This window comes from Sceloporus occidentalis, unplaced genomic scaffold (genome assembly GCF_023333645.1).
Source record: "Sceloporus occidentalis isolate IW3139 unplaced genomic scaffold, rSceOcc1.0.p SCAF_2, whole genome shotgun sequence".
NCBI lineage: Eukaryota > Metazoa > Chordata > Lepidosauria > Squamata > Phrynosomatidae > Sceloporus > Sceloporus occidentalis.
This window is the reverse complement of record NW_028316982.1, coordinates 202,808,015-202,823,215: the sequence shown is the minus strand read 5'-3', so window position 1 is coordinate 202,823,215 and position 15,201 is coordinate 202,808,015.

Genomic DNA, 15,201 nt, shown 5'->3' with positions numbered 1-15,201 from the left:
CGAATCCAATGGTCATGTGGCCAGCATGACTGCACCCAATGCTGTTACTTCCCCACTGAAGTAGTACCTATTTATCTACTTGCATTTGCATGTTTTTGAACTGCTAGGTTGACAGAAGCTGGGACTAGTGACAGGAGCTCACCCCATCATGCAGCACTCAAGCTTCAAATTGTCAAGCTTCCAATCTTCCAGTCAGAATTGGCATCTTAACCACCAAGACACCGCATTCCTATTAAAAGGTAGCAAAAATTATTTAAAACCAGAATTATTCCCAGTATCTCTTCCTATATTTGCTGGGCATGAAATATTCCTGTTGATGGGTGCATAGAAATTAAATATATTAGCTATGTTTTTTTAAAAAAGGAAAAACTTGTTGCCAAGCCATAAAGTTCAGGGTTGTCATGTCACCTAGATCTGTGTTTCTAGTGCCTGGTGAAAAAAAAGACCATTAACGATAAGAATGGTATGCACACAAAAACTGTTGTGGTTGTGTGCCTTCAAGTCATTTCTAACTCATGGTGACCCTAAGGTGAACACATCCTGGGGTTTTCTTGGCAAGATTTATTCAGATGAGGTTTTCCCATTACCCTCCTCTGAGAATGAGAGAGTGACTTGCCCAAATAAAATGCAGGAAATGCATCCTGCAAGCTACTGTGATTCTTCACTGAAGACAGTAAAGTTTAGAAAGCTTGCATGGTGCTTTTTTCCCCATGTTGGTTGGCCAATGAATGTATTATGCAAGCTTTTGGTTGGCTCTTTTTGTGGATTTTGAATTTTCTTTTAGTTTGCTGTATATCCAACATGGCTATCCCAAAATATGTTTCCTAATGTGCCCAAGATCACCCAATGGCTTTCCTTGGCCTAGTGGGGGTTTGAATTTTGGCCTCCAGTGTCATATTCCAGTGCTCAAACCACTACACCACACTGGTTGTCCTGATTGGATTAGAGGTTGGAAAAGTTATTTTTGGACTACAGTTCCCATAATCTCCTAGCCTGGTCAGTAGTCAAGCTAGCTGGAGTATCCTAGGCTATGTAGTCCCAAAAGTATATTTTGCAAACTGTGATTCAAATGAATTTCTTTACACATTTTAAAAAAACAACTAGGAGCAACACAAGCTAGCCCCTCTCAATCCATCCACAAGCCATACATTCTCATTGACATATTCAGCACATGTAAGAAAGGACCCTGCCTCTATCCCCACTTGGCTGGATGTCCAAGGAAAGGCAACATGTTGCACAAAGTCTCACAGATGGTTCAGTATCAGACAGAGAGAGGTCAAGCCCACGAAAGGGAGGGCATGTGCAGTAAAGCTAGGTCAAGAACTGTCAGGACCTTGGACAGCATTCAGCAAAATGACATTGACAAGTGGGTTAACTCATAAGGACAGTAGTCATTCCCCAGCAAAAGACTGCAGCCAACTCAAGCGTTGTTCATATTTTTCAAAGCTCTCTCTCTCACACACACATGAGTCAGGTCACTATGTGTCTGAAAAACAGGATAACTATTTTCAGACTCTGAAGTTAATGGAAAGGCTACAACCTCAGCCTTACTCATTAAATGGTACTGTGTGTGTATGGTGTGCAATGACTTCTCCTTGAAATGGAGCAATGTGTTTCTTATTGAGACTGATATCTTACAATGCTGTTAATCCTCTGAGACATGACACCACAAATGTGCACAGAACTTCTCCATCCTATCCTCTCATAAAATCATAAAATCAGTCCCATTGAAAAAAAAACACTCAGATCTAATATATCAATTGTATGGGGAGAGGGGGGAGGCATCAGCAGAGAACAAAATCACTGGGCATGAGTTTATCCTTTTAATTGTGTGAAGAATGTTCATGCCTTGAGGCTTCTTAATATTACCAGTTGAAATGATAACATGGGAATGAGAGATTCTCTCTGGTGCATTGCCATCTGAAACCAGAACATGCTTCTAGTAATCTACTGAGGGTTTGATGAGGCAAGTGGCTGATGAAGGAAACACTAGAGGATGGTGATGTACGATTTCAAAGTAGTTTAGACTACAGGTAGAGTGTCACATAGTGATGCTGTCCTTTCCACACACAAAAAATGTCCTCTGTACTGATAACTAGAGTTCAGGAAAAAGGGTTCCTGGTTAGTGTTCTCTCTGACATACATGAATGTTTGCCCTCCTTACACATTTGTTCCATTTGGTTTTGAAATGTATAGGATTGCTGGGAAAAGCTGAAGACTAAAGAGAATCCAGAGGAGCATACTGTAAGTGTGAACATCTAGAGAAGATCATGTAGAAGAAAGTAGTGTTCATTTTCTATCACTCACTTAATAAGCAACATTTAATAAGGAATAGCTCTAACACTGTGGTGCATAAAAGAATCTGAGGCCTTCATCTGCATCTCAGAACCGGGTAGCCTAAGACCACTTTCAAATGAGCCCTTTCTGTCCCTAATTCAGAACCTGAAGAAGTTCACTTTTGAAATATACAGTCGGCCCTTTTTATACACGGATTTTTTATACACAGATTCAAGTGATACACAGTTTTAAAATGTTCAAAAAAAGTATAAATTTCAAATATCAAACCTTGATTTTTAATTTTTTTATAAGGGACACCATTTTGTTATGTCATATTTAATGGGACTTGAGCATACACGGATTTTGTTATACACAGGGGATCTTGGAACCAAACCCCAGCATATAACAACAGTCCATTGTATCTCTCAGAGCTATCCAGCCCACATGTCCAATAGGTGATGGCTGAGAAATGTGAGGAATTGTCATCCAAAATACAACCTTTTCACATTTATTATCTATGTCAGTTACTGAATTCCAATTCTTTCTAATGTTCAATCAAAATCTCTTCTCATGTAACTTCATGTAACTTCAAACCATTAGACTTGGTCGAATGGTCTGGGGCAACAGAAAACTGTCCTGCCCCCTCCTCTATGGTAGCCCTTGAGGTATTTAAAGAGTGCAAACATGTCACCCCCTCAGTCTTCTCTTCACCAAGTAAGACATGCCCAGTTTTTTCAAACTTTCTTCATATGTTTTGTCCTCCATACCTCTTATCATTCTCATTGCCCTTCTCTGAACCTCTTCCAACTTGTTTATATTCTTCTTAAAATGAGGCACCTAGAACTCCAGATAAGGCGTGACAAGTGCAGAATATAGTGTGACTATTATTTTCCTTGATTTGGAAACTATCTCTCTATTAATGCAGACTTGATAGCATTTGCCATCTTTGAAGAGGCATTGTGCTGCTGGTTCATGATCAGTTTATGATCAACAATAATCCCAAGGTCATTTTTGTATGTATTGCTGCTGAGCCATGTATCTTCCATTTTATACCTGTGCATTTGGTTTCTGTGACCTAAATGTAAGATTTTGCACAATGAAAACAGCATCTACTAGAGATAATAATGGATATATAACATAATGTCAGTTCATTGGCGACCATTCAGATTTGAATCTAAGACTGCAAAAACCTGGGTCTCATTCAGGAAAGCTTATTCAGAACATGAGGGAAAGAACCCAGCCCCCTTAAGCTTGACTTGTTAAAACTGTAATACTTGATCATCCATCTTTTGTCATTACTGTGGACAAGCACACCACAGGGGTGATGAAGTTGTATTCAATTTGTTAGACTGAATTAAAGGAAAGGTGATTAATTGCACAGAGGTCTTAGTGTGAGAGTCATTACTCAAAAAGGAAACACCTTGGAAGAAATCTATGCCTGGGTTGTTGTTGTTTTTAAAGTCGAAAAGGCAGTATATGCAGTCCTTTTGCAAATTATTATACCTGGCCAACTAGGAAAAGCCACAGTAAGTAGCTGTTTTACAAAAATGAACCTCTAGGAGGGGGGGGGGGGGGAGAGAGAGGAATCCGAAAATAACTGTATGTATGTTGTGGTTACTTCTCAGACAATACTGTACACTGCTAAAGAAAAGCTATTTCCTGACATTTAAAAACAAGGACTCTTCAACCTCTGGAATGCAGACATACATCATGTCTGTGAGATGGGGGGGGGGTTAAGGGGAAAGATCAAATGTAATATTTTCTTTCAACACAGACAACTGCTTTGAGATTTTCCACCCAGACAGCCTTGAAAACTGCCTGCAGCCTTTGCCAATTACTACTGACAAATACCACTTGGTCCTGAGTGATGTTTTAAGTGAAATAAAACAGTGAAGAAAACCGAACATGATGAAAGGGCTGCTTTTCTTTTCTTTCTTTCTTTCTTTCTTTTTTCTTTCTTCCTAAGAGGGGACTACAAGTTACATATTCACAAGGAAAGGTAGATGCTTCCTGTCCATGACAAAGGCCATGTGAAGTTGAGAGCTGAAGCAAACTTTGTTTGACAGTAAGAGGAAAGGAAGACAAAACTCATTTTCATGACTTCTGAAATGTATTTTAATTTTAAACAAAGAAAGAGAAGCTAATACTGTACCCCTGTTTAACATCATTCTTCACTATATCAGTGTTCTAATGGAGAAAAATGATTTCTTCCCCTTTCAGCATGTGCAAGATACATACAGGATCAGTTCAACATAACATAGGGTACACAGCAATGTTTATAGCTGCACAACCAAAGGTATCCACAAGTCCCTAATACTCAGAGCCAAAAAACACAGGTTCATATGAGCATGAATTCTCCTTTTGAGCAGCTGTCAGTCCTCCTTGTTTGCAAAAAGTATGATCAATACAAATGCATAGATATGTTGAGAGACAGCACTTTTAGATAAAAACTGCCATAAAATGCCTACTTATAGGTCTACTTCTGTATGAATTCTGCAACAAAATGTCGTTCAAATGTTCTGTTTGCCTGGATGGGGATTGAAAATGTCACAGAAAGAGCATTACGTTCATTACTTTTTCAGTGTAACAAGTAGTGCTTGCTGGTTACTTCAAAGATGTTATTGTTGGGCCTCATTCTCTTAAAAAAAAGGCTATGTTTATATTTTAATGCAATTTTTTTTCAAAAATGAAATACTGAGTCATGAACATAGTATGTTATTTTTCAAAAAGAAAAGATTAACATGGTAAAGGATGTTTTTTTAAATTAAAAAACTGAAGTCTTATGCTCTGACCTTCCTACTAGCAGGTAAAGTGTGGAGGGTTCTGGTTACCTCACTCTTCACTACTCTTTCCCCCACAGACTTTTCAAAATGGCCAAACTGGTAGGTACCCATAGATCTACCAGTTTTTTAAAATTCTTTTTGGAGTTGATACTATCTAATGGCAGTGAGCCCAAGTGCATAATGGAAAAAATGGTCCATATTTCTTCTTTGAAACTTGTAGTTCTGTTGTTTTCACAGAGTAAATCCTAGACTTTATATTAGGTGTTACAAGAAACATCAATGGACTTTCCGCTTATTCTTCTGCATTGTTCATTATCTTAAATCTTTCCAGTCTGTTCTGAAAAGGGATGATGAAGCAAACTTGTTAAAGTTAAGCAGTTTTTAGATGGGAGACTGCTTGGGGATCCTAATTTTGAAATCCAGGATGAAAGAAATTTGGGAAATAAATACAATAAATCTTCTCAGTCTGATGTATACCTCTTTTAAAGTTGCATTAATTTTAGCTGTTCTGCCTTTGGAATCATTTTCATATGCATCAGTCACTAGATTAGATAGAGGAAGTACACTGTTTGCAGACTGCATGTATCCCACTCCCTGTATGCTAATCCATAGAATATTGGGGGAGGGGGGGATAACAGACCTTTTAAATAATGTGGAATCAAGCATGAAATAGTTCATAATGTTCAAAATAGAAGCAATCTATTTTTTCCCAAGGTTGTTGGCTTTGTATGGAAGCTGGCACTTTGGAATTAAGACTGGCAGTTTGGAATTAAAGATCATTTTAGGTGACGATAATGTCAGATAAATACAAAGGACATGGTCAGCTAAGTACAAATGCATGAGTAAGGTAGACATCCAAAAGGAAAATGGGCAAATGGAAAGGGAGACAGACTTAAGAGTATCTGTCAATGCTCCAGAAAACAAAAGAAAAGACAAACCAAAGAGGGAACATTTAAAGCTTTATTTCTAGCTACCTGTCTGCTTCTACTGCCCTCTGTACGAACATCATTTCTAGTTAGAATCATAGAGTTGGAAGAGACCACAAGGGCCATCCAGTCCAACCCCCTGCCATGCAGGAAATCTCAATCAAAGCATCCCCAACAGATGGCCATCCAGCCTCTGTTTAAAGACCTCCAAAGAAGGAGACTCCACCACACTCCGAGGGAATTTGTTCCACTGTCGAACAGCCCTTACTGTCAGAAAGTTCCTCCTAATGTTGAGGTGGAATCTTTTTTCCTGGAGCTTGCATCCATTGTTCCGGGTCCTGTTCTCTGGAGCAGCAGAAAACAAGCTAGCTCCCTCCTCAATATGACATCCCTTCAAATATTTAAACACGGCTATCATATCACCTCTTAACCTTCTCTTTTGCAGACTAAACATCCCCAGCTCCCTAAGTCGTTCCTCATAGGGCATGGGGACCCTTCACCATTTTAGTCGCCCTCCTTTGAACACACTCCAGTTTCTCCACATCCTTTTTGAATTGTGGTGCCCAGAAGTGGACACATTGGCGGGTTACAGACCGCCTGTTTGGGGTGGGCTGCACCCGCCCCTTTCCCCAGTGTATCGGGGCCTCAGCTGCCAGCCTCTGAGGCCCCGATCCGCTGCTTTGCAGGTTGCGGGGAAGCGGCAAAAGGCCGCTTCCCCACAGCCTGAAAAGGGGTGTCCTTGGGGCTTCAAGTCCCAAGGACACCCTGCGGCGGCGGGGAGGAGGAGAAAGGGGCCGCTTGGCCCCTTTCTCCCTTGCTTCGCTGGGTGCAGCCATCTGAAGGCTGCGCCCAGCGACACAAAGCGGCGCCGCAAACCATGAAGGAGCCCCGAAACGGAGCTCCTTCCTGGTCTGCGCAAAGGGTGCACTAAGCGCCCTGGCACGGACCGATGACGTCACGTCTGCGCCGCCCCATATAGAGGCGGCGCGGTCGTGACGTCGTCATGGCGGCTCCCATGTGGAAGGGGAGCAGCCATTTTGTACGGACTCAGTCCGTACTAGGGTTAGGGGGGTGCGGAAGCACCGCACCTTCCTAACCCTAGTACGGACTGACTCTGTACTTTCATGGCGGTCTATAACCCGCCCATATTCCAGGTGGGGCCAGACCAAAGCAGAATATAGTGGCACTATTACTTCCCTTGATCTAGACACTATACCTGTTGATGCAGCCTAAAATCGCATTGGCCTTTTTAGCTGCTGCATCGCACTGTTGACTCATGTTCAACTTGTGGCCTACTTGGATTCCTAGATCCCTTTCACACGTAGTCTCGTTCAGGCAGGTGTCCCCCAACCTATATCTGTGCGTTTCATTTTTCCGCCCTAAATTTACTTCCTTACATGTCTCCGTGTTGAAATTCATTTTGTTAGCTTTGGCCCAGCTTTCTAGTCTATTCAGGTCATTTTGATTTTTGATCTTGTTCTTTGGGGTATTAGCTACTCCTCCTAATTTGGTGTCATCTGCAAATTTGATAGGTATGCCCCCAATTCTGTCATCCAAATCATTGATAAAGATGTTGAATAGCACTGGACCCAAGCATAGTTGGTCTTCTCCATGTTTGAGGAATTTATTTTAATATTTTGAAGAGCAGTATGAAACCTACTGGGTGAACTTGGCCAAGATGCATGCTTTCAGCCTCATAGGAAGGCAATGACAATGGCAAACCTCCTCTGAACAAATCTTGCCAAGAAAAGCCCATTATAGGTTTGTCTCAGGGTCACCATAAGTCAGAAATGACTTGAAGGCACACAACAATTATGAGAATGAGAGCCAGCATGTTCTGGTGGTTTAAGCATTGGACTAGGACACTTGGATACCAGGGTTCAATTCCCTGCTCTGCCATGGCAACCCACTGGGTGATCTTTGGTGAGTCACACACTGTCAACCTCAGAAAAGCCTGTGATGAGTTTGCCTTAGGGTCACTATACATTAAAATGACTTCAAAGGCATACAATAAGTTATATGATTAGTATATCAGTAGTTTTCATGTTGCATTTATATAAACTATGAAATTTATTGGAATATCAGTAACAATATCCAAAGCAGTTTGTACAACATCCTACCCCTACCCCACAAGGTGCAGTCAGATGTGGGACAATTTTGAATGCAATCTCAGGGGCATTTCTCACTTCACACATGGTTGCATCAAAGCCCAACAGCCCAAACTGTCAGTGAAGTTTTGCTCCAGGCTGTAAAATGTCTCAGATGCATGCAATGTGCTAAAGGGGAAATGCCGACTCAGAGGAAGCTGATGAAACTTCAGCATGGATTGTGTCCTAACAGTTCAAAACTGCACAGTTACTGTTGACACGTGACAGGAAGATGATGAAACTCTAGCAGAGGGTTTGATCAGAATCCTAGCCTGTGTTTGTGTATATAAGGAAGAATGTTCCAGTACACTATGAATTAGGTGGATGTCAGTTGGTGGCGGAGCATTATGTTAGATGCTGTAAATATTTCTGTATTGTGCTTGTAAATATTTTGCTGCAACTAAGATTAAATGCCTCTTCAGAAGAACCTCAGCAGTTATTAGGGAAACTATCTGGAAGCAGAGTTTTTGTCTCCAGCTACTTCCAGACTCGGCAGTGGCATTTGCTTTCCTGGCTGGCAGTCTTCTGCGTATGGACTCAGTTTGCCCCAGCGCTAACACAGACTACATCCTGGTCCTTGGGCAGGAGGTTTCTCATATGGTTGAAAGTCCCATAATACAAGTTAACTACCACAGAGATAAATTTAGAAGGACATGATTATTAGACAGAATCAAAAGAAGAAACTGCAGCTTAAAAACATAACAGCCTGGTTTGTTAGGATCAGATGATTGTCTCCAGCATCTTGGTTACCACAGCGGTCATCTGTATGCCTTCTGGAAGTCAACAGTAGGAGAAGGTGTAAGGGCAACAGCTTTTCCTTTTGTATCTCCTAGCAGCTGATATTCTATGACATGCTGGCCCTAGACTTTGTATGTATAATACACTAGACTAAATCCAGTTGTTAGTTCCGGCTAGAGTAGGCTCACTGAATCCATGGAATTAACATAAATATTGATTTAAGATGTTCCCATTGATTCAGTGGTTTGAGATTCACAACTGGATTTAGGCCATTAATTCCTATCCCCCATAAGCTATCCAGTGGTTCCCCAACTTTGGTCAACCAGGTGTTTTGAACTTCAGTTCCCAGAAGACCCAGACAGCTTGGTCAACAACTGGGAATTCTGGGAGATGAATTCCATCTATTTTGTTTTGGGGACTGCAGAAATCAGCAAAGAACTCTAGGCTGTTCTTTTGGGTGAAGTTTGTTTTCAAGCACTAACTTTTTTAAAGGAAGACTTCCTCTGTAGTATACATACACCCTCTAGTGTACTATTACACTAGAGGCAGGTATCAAGGCTTCTACCCGGATCCCTCCAGGGGGTGGCGGACCTATTCGGATGGTCCACCCTCGCAGGCTGATGGAACCTAATAGGTTCCAAGAAGCCCTAGAGGGGTTTATGGTTGGAACTGACGGTGATGCTGTTGATGCCCTGACTAATATCTGGGATACTGATCTCTCCAGGGCTATACACAGCATTGCTCCCAAGCGTCCTTTCAGGCCTGCTCCCAAAAAACAACCTTGGTATAAGGAAGATCTCAGGTTGTGGAAGCGGGCTCTGCAATGACTAGAGCGCCGCTGGCGGAAACACCAGCGCTTATCCGACAAGACACTCCTAGAGTCTCAATTGAAGGCCTACGGAGTGGCGATAGGTGCAGCGAAGCATTCTTTCTTCTCTGCACGTATCGCGTCCGCAGAGTCCCGTCCAGCAGAGCTGTTCAGGGTAGTGAGGGAGCTTACTCGGCTACCCCCTGCCCCGAACCCTATTCTGGAACCATCTAAAGCCTGTTGTGACGAATTTAACAACTTCTTTGCGGATAAAATCTCTCGGATAAGGGCTGATCTTGATGCCAGCATTAGTTCAGAATCTAGAGTAGAGGTGTCCAGAGCTTCCGTGGACTTGGTTAAACTGGATCACTTTGAGTCTGTCTGTACCAAGGATGTGGACAAGATTCTGCGAAGTGTTAGGAAGACGACTTGCTCTCTCGATCCCTGTCCTTCATGGCTGACAGCTCAAGGGGGAACGGTTGTGACTAGTATGTTACACTGAATTATCAATACATCTTTCAGGGATGGGCAATTTCCATCTGCATTAAAGACGGCCATAGTAAAACCTCTATTAAAAAAGCCCTCCCTTGACCCCCTAATTCGGAATAATTATCGGCCTGTCTCGCTGCTGCCATTTTTAGGGAAGGTGATCGAGAGGGCAGTCGCCTTTCAGCTTCAGGGACTCCTGGATGAAACGGATTATCTCGACCCATTTCAAACCGGCTTCCGGGCGGGCTATGGAGTTGAGACTGCCATGGTCGCCTTAGTTGATGATCTCCGTCTGGGCATGGACAGGGGAAGCGTGTCCCTGTTAGTGCTTTTGGATATCTCAGCGACCTTCGATACCATCGACCATGGTATCCTTCTGGATCGCCTGAGAGAGTTAGGTATCGGGGGCTCTGCTTTGCAGTGGTTCCGTTCCTACCTCTCGGGCAGATTCCAGATGGTGGAGCTGGGGGACTGTCGTTCCGACAAGAGGGCCCTTACATCTGGGGTCCCTCAGGGAGCGATTTTGTCCCCTATGCTATTTAACATTTACATGAAGCCACTGGGAGAGATCATCTGGAGACATGGGGCGCGGTGTTATCAGTACGCTGATGACACCCAAATAGTCTCCGACTGATGCAGTAACTAAGGATGGCATCTCTCCTCTTGATGCCTGCTTGGAGTCGGTAATGGGTTGGATGAGGGAAAACAGACTCAGTGTGAATCCAGAGAAAACGGAAGTACTGGTGATAGGTTCTCCCGGTCCAGGTAAGAAAGTTTTTCCACCTGTCCTGAATGGGGTCACGCTCCCTGTGAAGGACTCGGTTCGCAGTTTGGGGGTGCTCCTTGACTCGTCGCTCCACCTTACATCTCAGGTGGATGCGACGGTTAGGAGCACCTGTTATCAGCTTCGGCTGATACGCCAACTGCGACCCTTCTTGGACCGGGGGAACCTTGATACCGTTGTACATGCTCTGGTAACCTCTCAACTAGATTTCTGTAATGCGCTTTACATGGGGCAACCCTTGTACCAATCTCGGAAGCTTCAGTTAGTGCAGAATATGGCAGCAAGGCTGGTCACTGGTTGTTCCAGGGCCAGCCATATAACACCTGTTCTGAAAGATCTCCATTGGCTGCCTATTCGCTTCCGGGCCGAATACAAGGTGTTGGTTATCACCTATAAAGCCCTATATGGCTTGGGCCCAGGGTACTTGGAGGACCGCCTCTCCCCATATAGTCCGCCCCGCACTCTTAGATCAGGAGAAATGACATCTGTTGATGGTTCCAGATGTCCGCTACGCTGTCACGAGGAGGGCTTATTCTGTCTCAGCCCCGAGACTCTGGAACGCACTCCCTAATGAGCTCCGCATGTCCACTTCCCTTGATGTTTTCAAGAAAAACTTGAAGACTTACCTTTTTCGTCAGGCATTCCCCCCATGAACGTTGGTGTTATTTTTCTCCCCCTGAATGTGACGTTTTTTCCATCCTGTCAGCCTTGTAACTGTACTGTTGTTTTTATCTTGCTATTTTATTGTATATTGTGTTTTTAAATTGTTTTTATTATGCTGTAAACCGCTATGATCCATGGAATAGCGGTATATAAATAAATTTTATTATTATTATCATTATTATTATTATTATAAAAATAACAGTTGTTTCTGAGATATTAAAGCCAAAATATTGTAATTAATTGTTTCTACTGAATTCTATTAAATTAAGTACATTTGATCATCATAGAAAACTTGCTTGAATTTCATCTATCTATTCTGGAAGATGTATAATGGATATTGCTCAGTCTGGGACAATATATTGTGTTTCCATGCTTAACATGCAAGATGCTTATCTCATCCATCCTTCCAATTCCCCCACAACATAAGTCATTACATCCAATTTTCAGAACAAGAACTGAGGCTGAGTGCAACTTATTCAAGGCTAACAATGGCGGGTTATAGACTGCCCATTTGGGGCGGTCTGGACCCGCCCCTTTCCCCGGAGTATCAGGGCTTCAGCGGCTACACCGGCAGCCGCTGAGGCCCCGATCTGCCGCTTTTCGGGCTGCGGGGAAGCAGCAAAACCCAGCTTTCCCGCAGCCTGAAAAGGGGTGTCCTTGGGGCTTCAAGCCCCAAGGACACCCCGCGGCGGCGGGGAGGGGGAGAAAGGGGCCGCTTGGCCCCTTTCTCCCTTGCTTCACTGGGTGCAGCCGTCTGAAGGCTGCGCCCAGCAAAGCAAAGCGGCGCCGCGGACCAGGAAGGAACTCCGAAACGGAGCTCCTTCCTGGTCCGCGGAAAGGGCGCCCTAGGCGCCCTGCCGCGGATTGAGGACGTCACGTCCGCGCCGCCCCGTCTAGAGGCGGCGCGGCTGTGACGTCCTCACGGCGGCGGCCATATAGAAGGGCCGCTGCCGTTTAGTGCGTGACGAGCACGCACTAGGGTTAGGGCGGTGCAGAAGCACCGCCCTTTTGTAACCCTAGTGCGTGCTCGTCACGCACTAAAGTGCCGGTGTGTAACCGGCCAATGATATGACTGAACTGGCCATTGTGCTATCATGCTGGACATCATTTAGCTCCAACCACCCCTGAACATAGGACCTAAAATAAAGGATAAAGTTACAGCAAGAGACAGTCAGAGAAAGGCAGTCAGAGAAAGATTTCTCAACAACTGCCTTCAATCTGTCCCTTGTGATTCCAACCCATTGCTTCAAGTCCTGTGCACTGAAGCAACACAGAGTAAGTCTGCCCCAATTTCAGTACCCCACCCCACTAGATAGCTAGAGCAGGGATGGACATCCTTAGCTCTCTGTTTACTCCAGTTACTTCACTGCAATTTCCAACCTGCTATGTTGACCAGGGTTCATCAGAGGCACAGTCCAACTACTTCTAGATTGCTGCATAGCTTCCCCTGTGTCACAATAACAATCCACAAGTTTATTCATGTAATCAATTAATTCTAACATTGTATATATTGCCTTTGAATGGGCAAGCCTGGTTGGTGCCACCCAATCACAGCTCTGGGAATGCTGTGAGAGAAGACCCACAGGGGAGAAAGAATACAAAACTGAAGCTTATCCAGGGGTATCCGTGTTGGCCATGCAACAAAGTCCCAAATCCAAAGAAGTGATGCTTTTATTGGACCTACCTCAGAGCATAAAATACATCATGCAAGCTTTTGAAACTTCACTGGCTTCTTTATCAGGCAAAGATGTTAGGAGAAGAAAGAAGATGCTGAGAAGATGCTGAGAGAAGGCAGATGGGGAAAACAATAATTGAATTCTATTTTAATGTATCACTTTTTAATTATACTGTTTTTTTAAATTGTTAGTTCTTTTGGGGGGAAAGTGGGATACAAATAAATATAAAGATGATGATGATGGGTGGTGATGGTGATGATGGCCTAGAGATTGGGCAAGGATTGCAAAGCGATAGGAAGATGGCAAAGAAATAGGGGACAGCAGTAATAGAGATAGGACACTCAACCAAGAGAAAGAACAGAATAGGATTTTGGGGAGCTGTGAATGAGTAAATAGTTCAGTGGTTGTGTGAACTAATTGTGTATTAATAGACTTCTACTGAACAACATATCCAACATGGCCAATAGAAAAATCACCTGGAGGCCCAAATACTCAATCTTGGGAGGGATCTTGGGGGGGGGGGGGAAAGGATTGAGTGACAGGAGACCATGGTTTTGGAACTGTGAGGCCAGCCTAGAAAGGAGATCCATCACACTGTCCAACAAGGTGATAAACAAATATAAATATATGGCCAAAATCCTAGATATATCATAAGCATTAGGTTTCTGTTACCTGAAAAAGGGGTGGAGAACCTGTGGCTATCTTTATGTCAATTAACTACAACTTCCATCATTCCTGACCATTGGCTATGCTGGTTAAGACTGATAGGAACTGATGGCCACAGATTCTGCAGAACCACAAATTCACAACTGTGTTGCAAAGAAACGGTGATACTTCACTTTGATCATGCAGACTTGCACGATTCATGTATCAGCTAATCAAATGACAGAGCATCACTAAGTTGGACTTTTCACAGGAACCATATTGCCTCTGTTCAGGTCAAGCCTTGTCCTTTACCAATCCAGTCTGACCTTGATGCCCATTGTCAGACATCCACACAGCACAGTTCAGTAGTTAAGGGCCACACTGCATTTATTTTCATCCCATTGCCGCCACATACACACCACTCTTGAGAATCCCATATTGACCAGCACTCTAAACCATTAATCAGGATTTCATTCATGTGACAATAAAATTCAGCCCACATTATACCTGCTTTTATGTTTATCAAACTGTCTTTAAGATTCTGTTGGCTGCACATTTCAACCATAAAATGCTAGGAATTTGTGTGTGCTGTTAGCAAAAATTGCCCCAGGTAGATATAAAACAGAGCCACTGTTTACCATCCCCATAACAAGTCTAGCCTGGATATAGTTTACAATTAAACAAGCTTGGTATGTTTTACTTTGCCACAATGCTAACATTTTCTTACATTCCCCCTCTTTATCATCTCTGTCTATGATCAGAGATACACTATGCTGGAAATTGCTTTATATAATTCATGCTGTAAAAGAGTCTCTTTCTTCTACAGGGCTTCATATTTCTAAGGAGTACTTCACTTCTAAGAACAGTGAATCCTTGCAGACATTGCTTACAGATCTTTCCCCCCAGTGAGTGTCATCTCTTGACATTTCATTCATAATGTACTTAAAAGCTTTAATTAACAGAGTTTGAAAGTTGATACTATCTTATCTTTTCCTGAATAGACAGGTCTAAAAGCACTAACCCATGATGAATTATTCCCACATTTTATAGCTGAAGCTGGGAAACTAAAAACCAATCTAACGATGGCTGTAAAATGATATCAAGGGAGTTGTAAGATCACTACATTCCCTCTATTTTCCATGGGCACCTTACTAGTAATGACTTATGGGGAAAATGGTTCAAAACACATGTATTCTCTTTCCTGTACCATCATTACATCTTACGCAATGGTTTCTTTTTTACATGTTGCTTTAACATATTATCTA